We start from the raw sequence: 14,691 nt of genomic DNA on the forward strand, positions 1-14,691 counted from the left end.
TAAGATGGCCGTCATTTGGATTCAGCCTTAAGAAGAAAAACTATCATGCATCAAAAAAGGTATTTTTCTCATTAATTTCACAACAGAACATCAACCAAAGCAATTCAAATGGATCAGCTCCAATTCATCTGGAGTGGTCAAACTGTGGGAAGGATTTCCAATCACACAATCAAGACCAGAAATAAAAGCTATATCAAAATATAGTCATCTCCTTCCTCCTTACCCCCTCCTTTCCACCAACTACCTTACCCCATGACCTCAAATAATCACTGAATCTGGGAAACATTAGTAGAGTTGCTCTAGTTGACCTCCATCACTGTCCCCAGTAGGTGAAGGTAGTCTCTGAGGTAGCGAATGTCAAGGTTTAGTGTGAAGTGTAATGTTCACTTCAGACACAAAAACGCTCGTTTAGAAATAAAGAGGCCATTGATGGAGAAGTGCATGAATGTCTTACAAGCCTAGAACAATATTCTGGGTGAGGAAGTGATAAATAATAAGTTATTCTGACCACACCTGCTACTCGTTAAGTGACAGAAGCCTCTTGGCCACCATTAATACTTTCAGCATCAGTCAGAGGAAATACAGGGCTTTGTAAAGGAAAAAATGTTTTTAAACGGTGGTGGTAGAACTGAGCAGATGTGCATCTATTTGCTGATTACATTACAGTGGGATTTAGTGAACAAAGGTTTAATAATTAAAGCTGAGGCATAAACAACGTAGATCAAACACAAGGTATCTAAGAAATTAAAGACGTTCAGTTTAACTCAGAAAGACTTTGTTCTAGTACTCACTCTGCAGTTAACACTGTGTAATTAAAAGTTATTTATTAACTACTGGGACATTCTTCGGAGTTTCTATAAAATGAGATTTCCTATACATAGTTTTTGGATTTAGGGGTTTAGGGTGAAAATGAAGACTATAAATAGAAGCCAATCCTTCCTCCACAAAATGGGAATTTCACTGCTTTAAGAATTTATATTAGCAACAGGATGTGGGCCCATAGGCTCTTACAAGGCACTGTCACTGGAGAAGAGCAGAGGTGTGAAGATAAGTCCTCTTTGTCTTCTCAGACTGAATATGGAAGCTACCCCAAGAATGGTCTCACTGAGATTGGGAATGAGGACAAGGGAACCAGCAAAAGTGCAGACTTCTGGAAACACTGAAATTTGTACATTTCTCTCTTTCTAACAGGAATCACTGCTGCAACCCAAAATTAAAAAGCTGCATTGGAAAACAGACACAAGACTGGAGTTCCATCATCCTTGTAAGGCTAGTTCCTTGAGAATTTGACTCTAACCCTGGATTGAGTCAGAAAAAGAAAAGGAAATGTAGTAAATCTGCAGTGAATTAATTTTCTATTAGAAAATCATTTGGCCCAATTTGTCAGAGTCTGACTTTCTTGAAAAAAAATTAGTAGGAGCTTTAAGTCTTTAGGACCACTAAGGGATAATTTTAATCATTACTGCTGAGCTACTCTCTGGCTCCAAATCTATCTCTAGTGGCCTTTCAGTGTGACTACCTTCTTCCCAGTGTCTACATGGGCACTGAGGGAAAGCTATTTGATCATTCACTATTGAAATCTTGATTAAGAGCAAGTGTTCTCTCAGGGTACTTTAGCTCTCTCTCAGGGATCTGATTTTTTTGTTGTTCTTCTATCTCAACAGCTAAGTTTGAATTCTAACTCCTAAATACAACATTTGCTATTTAAAGTTGCAACCACAAGATAGCAGGATAACTTAATTTGAGTTTCAACTGGTGAGGGAATGGATTCTAAAAACTGATAAGATGGGAGACTATGGCAGATGGGTCACCTAAGGTCAGGAATTTGTGACCAGCTTGACCAACATGGCAAAACCCCGTCTCTACTAAAAATACAAAAATTAGCCAGGCGTGGTGGCAAGTGCCTGTAATCCCAACTACTCAGGAGGTTGAGGCAGGAGAATCGCTTGAACCCGGGAGGCGGAGGTTGCAGTGAGCTGACATAGTGCCATTGCACTCCAGCCTGGACAACAAGAGCGAAACTCCATCTTAAAAAAAAAAAAAAACTGGTAAGAGCAAATTATAGAAACATGATTATGATGTGGTACAGGATGAAATACAATTAGATAAACTTCATTGTTTAAAATATATTTTTTTAAAAAATAATGCCTGAATGTATTATTTTATTAATAGTGAATGATAAAGAAATATTAATATATAGAAAAATGTATAAATTACACAGCAAAGTGATTATATTACTAATATAATGATATCCATAATATAAAAATCCCTTTTAAGTTATCTGAGATAAAAATAATATATGTAAACGTGTGTTTGTTAATAATTTCTAGCCTTTATTATTGGCAATAAGTGTTGCTGTAAAATTTGTAGCTGAATTATAGAACTGACATTAAAAAGCAAGAGACTATTGCATTATTTGTTTGTTTTTAATTAACTCCTGAAGTAATAAAATGTTCTCAAAGAATATTTGAGCAGAATAAAATGTTTCATCTTAACAGTCATGGATGATTCTTCACAGAGCTAAACTATAAACTTGTCTCAAGAATTTCAGCCAGTCCCTGGAGATTTCACAGAGCTTCCTTCACATCTCTCCTTAAGAAGAGAAGCCTGAGAAAACAGATGGGTCTTCCTCTGTGACTCTGAGATCAGCAGCCCAGCCTCTGGCAACTAATCAAGAGGAAGAATTCCAGGGCCAATGGCCCTTCTGAACAAAATATTCTGCTTCCTTTTTCCCAGAACTCAAAGTGAAACTCAAATTTATGCATCGTTGGTTATCCTGTATCTCAACAAATCGCTAAATGTTCCCCCAGATTTCATACAAAAGAAGAAAAGGAAAAAATAGACGAAGTTGGGAGAGTGCACATGCCCCTTAGATAATATAGTCACTCTCAGGAGAAGCCAAATAGCTCATAAGATTATGTTGCAGTTATGAAGTGAAGTAAAATAAGAATAAAATGAAGCAAATTAGCCTTGATTGATATCAACAAAAGTGAACGTACTAAACTTTATAAGAATGATCAGTCAGTACCACAGTTGGGGGCTTAAGTATATGAAGTATACAATATGATGGGATACTATGCAAAATATTTTCTCAGTTTAAGGATTTTTGAAAACATTTGCAAGGATGAGTCAATATATGTTTTCTCTACATTAGAAACAAAAACTCAGTAAATAAGTCCTGGAAAGACTATGAGCATCTTTATTTTTATTCCTGTCTCCAGAAAGACTTGATCTCCTAAACAATATATAACAAAAATGTTGAGGTTATTACCTGTTTTACATAATCACGAATGGAAGTAAGGAACCAAAAGATCGTGTTCTACTTTTATCAAAAATGTCTCCTCTCATTGTATTTTAAATACATTATTCCTCAGACACTAACACAAATTATCTTTCATTTCAACTAGTAATTAGAAAAGAAGAACAGATATTATTGTCTCTTTAAAATGCTGTGTGTGTGTTGACAAGAAAAATATTCATATTTGAAGGAAACTAATTTCATCTTTCTTGCTCTAAGCCATATAAAACAGGAAGGGTTTTGAAGGAAGACAGTCTTTTTCTATATTATGTAGAGCAAATAAGATGAAATTAGTTTCCTTCAAGCACAGATATTTTTCTTTGCAACACACACACACAATGACAAATCACGTCACAGAAAGACTTTAGGCCAGCTTCTCCTTGCATCCTTTTCCCAAAGCCGTGTTTGTATTTTAATCTAAAATTTGATGAACCCCAAATTATACCTCCATCACAGACTGCCCTCTTGCAATCATATTTCTATGTTTAGCTGCCTCATGGATACCTGGAAGGTCTAGAGGCTCTACAAGTTCAGCCAGTCCAAAGCTTTAAGGAATGAATGAGTACATCTTTTCCTGCCAAAGCATTTTATCTTCATTGTATGTTTTCTTCATTGACTCCATTACCACCCACTTACCAGTCATTCATTCCTTGGGTTCTTTCTCCTCCTCTTCTTTGCCACTGCATTAAGACAATATCTCTCTGCCTATTGTATTCCATCAAAATTTTAAGTTGCCTCTGCTGCTTCCCATTTTGAATCCTTCCATTCTCCTACCAAAGAGGACTTTCAGAAAAGCACGTCTAGAAAAGTTACTCTTCCTATTTAAAACTTTTAATGGCTTCCCTATAGGAGAAAACCAACATTTCTTAAGATGGTATACAAAGTCCTCCACATACGCACACAGTTAAGGCTTCAGGTCTAAACCATTCCCTTACCACTACCCTTCCTTCTTTATGTATTATTCACCTTGTGTTCTAGACACTCAGAATTGCATGTAGCTTTCCATGTGTCATGCTGTTTCACACCTCAAGGCCCCTGCTCAAATTCTTCAGACTCTTTAGGATTTCATCATTTTTATACTCCTGGATAAACTTTCTTTGAGTACTTTAAGATCCAGATATCCCAGGATTTCTTACTCTACAAAACTGTCCTTAAGTCATCCACTCAGATTTTATTACTCTTTCCTTTGTGCCAGACTGTACTCAGAACACAATTTAATACTCAAGCATACACTGTATTTTAAAATAATTTCCAGAATGTCTTTCCTGATAGGCCTTGAAATCCATATAACAGAGAAATGTCTTTGTTTCCCCTGTGTATTCCCAATACTTAGAGATGGGTGGTATATACGAAACACTAAAACAATTTAAATTAAAAAATAATCAAGAATTGAATAAGATTATATGAGTTTTACAAGGTGTATGTCATTATTCTAAGTATTGTGTGGAATACAAATACAAATAAAACAGTGTTCTACTCTTCATGAGCTAATAGCACGTTTATAAATAAGAATATATAGCAAGATGGAAAGTGACTCTGCTGTGGGAAATCAGAGAGAGGGTTTTTTTGTTTGTTTTGTTTTGTTTTTGTTTTTGTTTCTTGCTTTCAATCAAAAGGTCTAGAAACTTTTCATGGAGAAAGAGGAATTAGGGTAGAGATGAGAAATGAGAGTCATGAAGCCCAAATCTGGACTGAAATACATGGGCTTTACCTGGAATTAATCAGGAGCCCTCAAAGTTTCACAGCATGAGAATAAATATTCAGAGCTAAGCTTCAACGTGGTTAATTTGAGAGCAGTAGTTAGGATAAACAGAATCAGTGAAGGCTGGGAACAGAGAGGCTATTTAAATAATTATTACAATTAATCATAATTATTAATTGTTAATAGTTATTCTATATTTAATTATTTAATTTTTATAATTATTCAAACTATTCCAAAGGACTTGATATTTGAATCTTAGAAATGGGGTTGGAGAGTTCCCGAGGGAAACATGGCGGATAGGAGGCAAGACTAGATTGGAGACTCACTTGCATTATGAACTTTTGCTCCAGAACTGCTGCAGGAATATACCAGGAAAGCCGAGAGAATCCACAGACCCTCTGAAGGAAGCGGATTGCTCCTGCAGGATTGCAGAGACAGCCCAAATTCTTGTCTGCCTAGTCGAGGAGGAGTGCCTCCCAGGCTTGGAGGGCTGGTGTGAGTGTTGACCCTACCTACCTCACGTGTGCCAAGACTCTCATGTCACAAGCATAGATTGCTGCCCCGCCTGCAGCACCGTGCACGACGTGGATCAGCTGAAGATGCTCCACAGGAAGGAGGAGAGTCACAGCCCACGTCCTGGCCGCGAAGTGAGAGAGCACTGCCCAGAAGGGCAGTTTGGTTGCCTTCTGAGAACGGGACTCTGTGCTTCAGGGAACATCTGATGGCTGAGGTTTGTGTGCTGCTGCAGCTGCGGGACAAACTGTTGATGCTGAATCGGCAGAAACTGTCACAGAGGGCAGCAGGGACAGGATTGGAAAGGACTTGCAGCCCGGAGACCCCATCTGGCCCCAGCTGGCCCCAAGCTGATCAAGTGATGGGCAAGTCATGTGACCTTCCCCAGGCTCTGCTTCCGAATCTGCAAAAGGGAAGCGGAGGCTGCCAGCCTGGGCGACAGAACAAGACTCCATCTCAAAACAAAAAACAAACAAATAAACAAACAAAAGTCTTTGATTCTCAGAGAGCATTTGTTTAATATAATAATAATAATTTTTAAAAAGTGACTTTAATAAAACCTCAAAACTGTTAAGGCATCTTCTAGGCTTCCCGGATTCTTGACATGTAACCGTTCTGTTCAGAAAAGTTTATAGAATTCAGATAATTCTGTATAAGTTATGCAGATCCGCAATACTTCTTTGTTGTTGAGATTTAAAGTTCTAAGGTCAATAGACATCAAAATATTAAAGGCTCTTCAAAAAATTGTTGGTTTTTTTCTTCTGTTGTATACATTTGAGTCCTGCATGCTGTGAAATGCTGAGAATAGAAGCATTAAATTGGTTTCTCTTAGGGGGAAAACACAAAAATTGGGGTTGCAGCTGGGAAAGCAAAGAGATAGGAACACACATGGGACATTTGGAGGATGGGATCCTTGAAACTTGGCAAAAGATTTCACAGAGCCAAACAAAAGGCATATGCACACAAGAAGAATTAGAAGTTGTGAATCTGAGGAACTGAAAGAATCGCCATGCCATTAAGAGAAACAGGGAAAATATGAAGAAGAGCTTTGGGAAGAACATTACCTCTATTTTTTTGTCAGGAAAAGATCTTGGCCTTTCATACAAAGATATTTAAAGACATCGGAAAGAGTGTTAATGCCCAGGAATAAAATGTAGGAAATGTACAAAAGAAACCTGGGAACAATTTATATGTAAGAAACTGGAGGAAGAAAAGAACATCAGAAAAGGAGGAGAAAACAGGAAAACAATCATGAGATCGTGAACATTCAACCAACGGCAAACAAAGCGTCAGCATGAAGGTGCTGTTGACAAGATCTAAGGACGCTGAGGTATTGAAGATGTGTGGTCCAATACAATAGCCAATGGCTATGCGTGCCTGTTTCAATTTAAATCAGAATAAATTTAAAATGTATTTCCTCAGTTGCCTTAGCCACATTGTAAGTGCTTAATACCCAGAAGAGGCAAGGGGGTTGTGTATAAAAATAGTGCAGCTATAGAACAAACTTATTTTGGCAGAAAGTTCCTTTAGACAGTATTGGATTGAGGAATATAAAGAGGGAAATAAAAGTCAACATGAAGGTGGTCTGTCAAGGTAGTTAAGGAGTTAGGATTAGATCAGAATTAATTCCTCACTCTTTCGCTTACCCTAAGTGTGTCCTTCTACAAATTACTTAATCTCTTTAGAGCCAATTATTAGCATTTATCTCCTGGAGTTGTTTCTTAAGTGATTAAATGGTAATATGTCTGTATTTCATTGTTATTCCTGGACCACTGTTAGTCCTCAATAAAGAGAAAGAGCAGCTGCAGCAGTGGAGTACAGAGGGGTTAGAAGCCCTATTGCTATTGATTGAAAAGAAAGTCGCAGGTTAATATGTGGATGCTGCAGGCCTAGACCACACTTTAATAGATCCAGAAAGCTCAGAAGACAGACTATGTGGGTAACAGTTTGGAGAGGAGTTCTTTTCTGGTAAGTGTCCTAGAGGAAGCATGGGCATAAGGGGACAACAGAGAAAGTACGTGAAGAGGAAACAACTAGGAAGAAAGCTGGAAAGGCTGTGTAAGCATCAATCTATGTCTTCTGATTGTTGAAGGGATGGTTGTGTTGTCTGACAAAGATAATATCACACATCAGTAGAGACATTGGATAGGGGAATTTTTATTGGGGAAAGGCAAGGAGGAAGTCAAAGTAGGACCAAGAAGTGTTCCCCATTCCCCCTGAAATTGCTTTATTACTAGGACAAGAACTGGTTTGATTTCTAAAACCTTAACCTGACTTTGTTGGTATTTGCCGCCTCCTGAAGTCCTATGTTAACAAACATTCTGAGGCTGTATTTGGGCTCATTGGGAAGTAGTGAATGAAAAAAGAATAATTTCGTGGACACAGAAATCTTGCCCTAAGTTCAACAGTGTATATGAACCTGGTTTAACTGGTTTCAAGTGACCAAATGGTCACAGCCAGAAAGAACCATCATTGGCTTTTTCTGCCCTGAAGGTTTCCTGCTTCTGTGACACACAGACTTCGACTTCAAGGACTTAGATTCTGCCTCTGGAGAACTATGCTTTTGTGTCTCACACCCATGTAACCCACAGGTCATATCCTATTCCTTCACCAAATCATAGTAAATTCCCAGCCCCAATTCCCCATCCTTCCTGTGCTTCAAGACTTCAGATGGCCTCGATGCAAAATTAATCCCCACTAGCACTCCAAGATCCCACCTCTGGCCCCTCCCATAGTGAATGCTGATATTCTTTCCAAAGAGCATTAGTAGCCACTTGAACCTTGAAAGACAGAGAATAGTTCATTGAACCAGTTAGAACATCTAAGTCATGGAAGATGGAAGCTGGGGTGAAAACAGAGTAGTGATACAAAAAATTTAGTCTAGACCCTTTTTTGTTTTCTTACATTTCCATGTGGGAATGAAAATGATGAATATTGAACTGATATAAAAAAATGCCTCATTAAATATGATTTTACAAATTGAGAACCTAGGCCAGGCACGGTGGCTCAAGCCTGTAATCCCAGCACTCTGGGAGGCCGAGACGGGTGGATCACGAGGTCAGGAGATCGAGACTATCCTGGCTAACATGGTGAAACCCCGTCTCTACTAAAAAAAATACAAAAAACTAGCCGGGCGATGTGGCGGACGCCTGTAGTCCCAGCTACTCGGGAGGCTGAGGCAGGAGAATGGCGTGAACCCGGGAGGCGGAGCTTGCAGTGAGCTGAGATCCGGCCACTGCACTCCAGCCTGGGCGACACAGTGAGACTCCATCTCAAAAAAAAAAAAAAAAAAAAAAAAAAAACAAATTGAGAACCTGGAAAAGGAAATTTTAAATATTCTTTATTGCAGTCTCCATATATTATTCATTTTTGTATGACCTTTAAGTACCTGCTAATCATCAATCAATGCATTTGACATTGGTGATAAAATTATGAACAAGATGCTACTTCTGACTTCAGGGCAATTAAGGTCTTGCATCTAGTGGGCACACAATGATTTCTGTTGCTTTTAAATGAATTAAGGAAAATAATAAAGGGTTTTTTTGACTACACATAAGGGGAAATTAATTGCAATAATTATGTGAGCACTTACATATATTGTGCCTAAAAACTTCCTAGAACAATAATCATAGTGATCACTAAATGTGTCAGAACAACTTAGTCTTAAGATATATTTGATTAGAATATCTAATTAACTTTAATGTATTAGATTCTCTTCATAATTTTTAGTCATAGTCCTGTATGCCCCATACTTGAAGAAAACACAGAGAATATTGCTCACATCTTAGTTCTCAATCAATTAAAGGCCCAACATAGCTACTTTTTCCTACCCCCCTCCCACCCACAACAACAAAATACTCATTTTGGGAAGAAATGCTAATTTTGACCTGAATTAGGTCAAGGTTTGCCAAAAATATAGTGGCGAGACATTACCACACATTTAGTTCTTCTGATTTCATATTATTTTTCCTTCTTAAATTGAGTCATTTATGATAGGCTTATGGATAGCTCAGAGAAAATGGAAGAATTGGTTTGAATGATTCTGTTCAGTAGGAAAAAAGACGGAAGTATGGCTAATCCTTAAGGTTTTATTCTCCATGATCAAATGACTTTGAAAAATTAAAGAGTTTGGAAAATGAGACAAGGAGTGTTGAAGCTAAAACAGGGACCTCTCAGAAGTTTGTTGAGCTAGACTGAAAAAAAAAAAAAAAAAAAAAAAAAAAAAAAAAACAGAGGAATGTGAAATTCAAAGCCTTGCTCTTTGAATCTCAGTGCTGTTACACAGGAGCTACGTGGCTTTTGGGGTCCAATAGAGCCTTTCATTTCTCTCTGAGGCAAAATGTTTATATGTAGATACAAGAGCTCTGTAAATCAACCAAATCAGTGCATCAACTCTCTTTCTGTTTATATACACTAAGCATATGCTTCCTGTGACCACTTCAAAAGAAATATAACTTTCTTGAATATTATTTAAGTGCAGCTCGATGGCTGTGAAAGAGAGAAAGTGTAACTGATTTTGAATCTTTTACTACATGGGTGGAGAAAGAAGGAAGGAGTGATTGAAATGTTACACTGACCAGTCTAGGAAATGGGTAATAACTTGTGATTAAATGCAGATGTTAACCTGAAAAATTCAGTTAATCACAGATATTAAACATGCCTGGAAGCCATAAAAAGGCAGAAGGTAAACCAATGAATAACCTTGCGTTGAAATCGTGTAGTGACACACAATTCACACTGGAATAACATAATGGACTAAATTTAAATTACTTCAACTTTTCCATCTCATATAAATGTTTACATACAAATGAACAGACCATTACATGGACTAGTAACCAGGGAACGCTGGCAACTTGAATATATCAAAATCAAAGTGGAAAGATCCATGAACAACAGGTGTGTAAGTACCACTCAGAAAGCTGAAAAATATTCCATTTGAGTAAGCATAAACCGCATTAGAAACAAACATTATAAATAGCTTTTAAAATCCAGAATACCTGTTACATCTAGAGATAGTGCACTAATATAAAAAGCAGATCATAATTTGCCATAAGTGGTGCTTGGAAATCACAACTAGGCATTTCATAGCTTAATGCTCCACAGTTTAGTACTGGACTTGGGATATAATAATCAACACTCAATAAATGTTGGTTCTGATTTATTGTTAGCAGTGCTCCTCAAAATAAAAAACCAGAATGTTCTATAAATAAGAGGACTTCAAAAACATTCAAATAAGCAAGTGTAATTGCTACTATAATACATATATTCATACATTTTGCCAATAGTCACCACTCTTTGCCACCTCTAGTTACCAATCTAACATTGTTGACAAGCACCTATATTTCACTTTGAGTTCCAATCAGTCTCGCATTCATCATTTTCAGCTGCTGATTTATCACTTTCAGCAGCTGATTCTTCAAAGCCCACTGTAAATACAGGCAGGAGCTTGGTGATAGAATAGGATAACCACAAGTTGCAAAGTGGCTTTTGCAATCAGAAAATAAAACTATTTCTCACCATTTCTGCTTTCCAAGCACCCTCCAAGATGTAGTCTAGCAAAATGTGGGGACTCTCCATGTCCATATTTCAAAAAATTTCAGTCTTGAGAGTCACAATCTTGGCCAAATTACATTAGACTAATCGAAAGAGTATTTCAAAAGTTATGAAGTAATGGACAATCAAAATAAAAAGGAGTTTAATGTTGGGGGAAATCACTGAGACTGAAAATTGTGAATTCCTAGTATTATTGATCCAATTGCTGATGGAGTTGAGGTTTTTTATTTTTATTTTTGGTAGATTAAAAGATTGAGGCATTGTTGTTGGTCTATAGAGAGAGTTTTATTGAAAAACAAATGGAAAGAGTAATCAATAGCATTGGCAAATAGTGATTATAATAATAACAGTAATAATGAAAACAAAATCCTAATTGCACATGTAATTCTGCATAGAATACGAAGGAAATGGGGCCAAACAGATGACTGAGTGGAAGGGTAAGAGCATTTAAGGGGTCAAAGAACAGTGGCTGTGCTAGAGTGTGACCACACAGATTCTCTGACCCATGAGACACATGGAGTGTGAAGAAGGAACCTGCAGTCTTTTTGTGGCAAGAATGGAAGATGAAGAACATGAAAGTTAAAAGTCACCTCTAATCTCATACCTATGGTGTTTTTTTGTTTGTTTGTTTGTTTTTGTAATTTTCAAATGTAATTTCTTGCCCATTCAAGCATACAAACATTTTTAATGAGCCAATGACTGGCCAAGTTAGTAATGTTATCATTGTGTTTCTACAGATCAGTCTTCTTGATTATAGGAAAAAATACTCTACGAAACAGAGGCTGAAAAAAAAAAAACAAAACAAAAAACTGCAAAACAAATTCCAACTCATTTCCTGTGTTGAATTGGAAAACTTAATACCAAAGAGCATTGGTAGTCATTGTCACAAGTGGAGTCTTAACTGTAACTTCTTAAGTTTCAGTTTCTCATTCAGGATCTATGTCTATCAACAAGGAAATATAAATACATTTGTTCAATTAGAGAGAAACTAATTCTTCTGACATTTTTCTTCCTTGTTATTCCCCTGGGCACACTCCTGAAATAGAATCATTCGCATCATCTTTTATTCAATTTAAGTTTAAACTATAATTGAGTATATCCAGGGATAAAATAATGAGTGTATTTAAGGATAGAAATAGAGTCTGTAACCTCTTAAGAACTTAGTGAAATTCTATCTCTTGTGAGTTGCGGATTACCCAGGCAGCTTTGCCACAACATCTCCACTCCATTTGATGAGGTTAGTCACCTTGTTTTCACAGGCTTCTTCACATGTAAGACTTTTCATGGTTCAGCAGTGCTGGCTCCATCATCAGAGATCTTTCCATGTTTCTTCACCTTCTAAAATCTTTGTAGATTTTGATGCTTATGTTTAGTCTTGAGGTTTCTTCATCTGAAAGCAATGATTCTGTTTGAAGGGATCAGAGTTCACTTAGATGTATCATAGCATAAAATGAGAAAGTATCGATGAAGCAGCCTGCAAATATTAACAAATTGAAATTATAAATCCAGTTGATCTTAGCATACCACAAATGCTTTTTATTCAGAAAATACATTCATTAAAGCCAGGAGCAAATACATTGTTTGTAACTCTAGTGCCTATAAGAGTGCCTAATTTACGATAGGTGCTCAACAACTATTTATTGACTGACAGTGAATGACTGTTGACAGAAAAATAATTTAGATTTAGAAATGGCCTTAATTGAAGGATCCTGATGCCTATAACATTTAATTTTCTGTCCTAGAAAACTGGTTGGGGTAGGGGATGGTCGGCGGAAAGTGCTAGATAATTATTTGTGATCTTGTCTGAGATTGCTAACTCAGTAAAAGATACAGAGTGAAGCCCAAAACACTCAATTGTGTTTCCACCATGTCTTTTTTTAAAAAAATTATTTTGAAATAATTGTAGACTCATACACAATTATAAGAAAAATCAGTCAGAAATTCCACTGAACATTTACTCAGTCTCCCCAACACTGTAAAATTTCCAACCAGCAATTTTACACTGATACAATCAATACACCTTAGTTTTACATGCACTCATTTGTGTATGTGTATTTAGTTCAATGCAGTTTTATCACATGTGTAGATTCATGTGATCCACTCAGATATCTTCTATTATTTTTAACACAATTTTATATCAAAGAAATTTTTTCCAGGGGTGAAGGGACCCTTATGGAAATTACAGAAATTAGAGACTCTACTACTGGATGTGCGTATGTGAGTAAGCACAAAAGTCAAAGTTCAGTTAGACTGTCTGCAATACTATAAATAGAGGGAGATATGAACAGAATAAGATAAAACCTCCCTGGAGCTACACACTTAAATTAGGAGCCGGTAAGAGTCTTATGAAGGAATCATGTAAACTGCAGAATGTGAGAGAGGATAGGAACTTGGAAATCTGTTAATATGAAAAAGGCAGGACAGATAGAAACAAAATCCAGATGTTGGTCAATGTGGGGAAAATATTGAGGGAAAGATTTGGGGCAATAAAAGAAGGTAATAGATATCTAGAGAGAAACACAGCAAGAGAGATTGATTATAGGGACTTTTTCATTTCTTCAAAAAAACAAAAAATGGGATACATGTGCAGAAAGTGCAGGTTTGTTACATAGATGTATGTGTGCCATGGTGGTTTGCTGCACCTATTGACCCATCTTCTAAGTTCCCTCCCCTCAACCCCCACCCATTAGCAGGCCCTGGCATGTGTTGTTCCCCTCTCTGTGCCCATGTGTTCTCAATCTTCAACTCCCACTTATGAGTGAGAACATGCGGTGTTTGGTTTACTGTTTGGTGTTCCTGTGTTAGTTTGCTGAGGATGATGATTTCCAGCTTCATCCATGTTCCTGCAGAGGACATAGTCTCATTGCTTTTTATGGCTGCATAGTATTCTATGGTGTATATGTACCATATTTTCTTTATCCAGTCTATCATTGATGGGCATTTGGGTTGGTTCCATGTCTTTGCTATTGTAAATAGTGCTGCAGTAAACATATACGTGCATGTCTCTTTATAGCAGAATGATTTATAATCCTTTGGGTATATACCCAGTAATGGGATTGATGGGTCAAATGGTATTTCTGGTTCTAGATTCTTGAGGAATCACCATGCTGTCTTCCACAATAGTTGAACTAATTTACACTCCCACCAACAGTGTAAAAGTGTTCCTATTTCTCCACAGCCTTGCCAGCATCTATTATTTCCTGACTTTTTAATAATCGCTATTCTGACTGGTGTGAGATGGTATATCATTGTGGTTTTGATTTGCACTTTTCTGATGATCAGTGATGTTGAACTTTTTTCCATATGTTTGTTGGGCATGTAAATGTTTTCTTTTGAGACATGCCTGTTTATATCCTTTGCCCAATTTTTGATTTTTTTTTCTTGTAAATTTGTTTCACTTCCTTATAAATTCTGGATATTAAACCTGTGTCAGATGGGTAGATTGCAAAATTTTCTCCTGTTCAGTAGGTTGCCTGTCCATTCTGATGATAATTTCTTTTGCTGTGCAGAAGTTCGTTAGTTTAATTAGATCCCATTTGTCAATTTTGACTTTTGTTGCAATCAATTTTGGCATTTTTGTCATCAAGTCTTTGCCCATGCCTATATCCTGAATGTCCTAGATTTT

At 37.0% G+C, this 14,691-nt stretch overlaps 1 long non-coding RNA gene across 1 annotated transcript in view; it reads right to left on the reverse strand.

The window, feature by feature from the left end:
• LOC123573884 (uncharacterized) overlaps positions 1-5,688 on the reverse strand; it is a 153,007-nt gene extending 147,319 nt beyond the window's left edge. The window contains exon 1 of the long non-coding RNA XR_006698594.2: positions 5,327-5,688. This is a non-coding gene — a long non-coding RNA (uncharacterized lncRNA). The remainder of the gene's footprint in view (positions 1-5,326) is intronic.
• Positions 5,689-14,691: the final 9,003 nt, after the last annotated feature.

The sequence above is a fragment of the Macaca fascicularis genome, chromosome 6 (assembly GCF_037993035.2).
Source record: "Macaca fascicularis isolate 582-1 chromosome 6, T2T-MFA8v1.1".
In the NCBI taxonomy this organism is placed as follows: domain Eukaryota; kingdom Metazoa; phylum Chordata; class Mammalia; order Primates; family Cercopithecidae; genus Macaca; species Macaca fascicularis.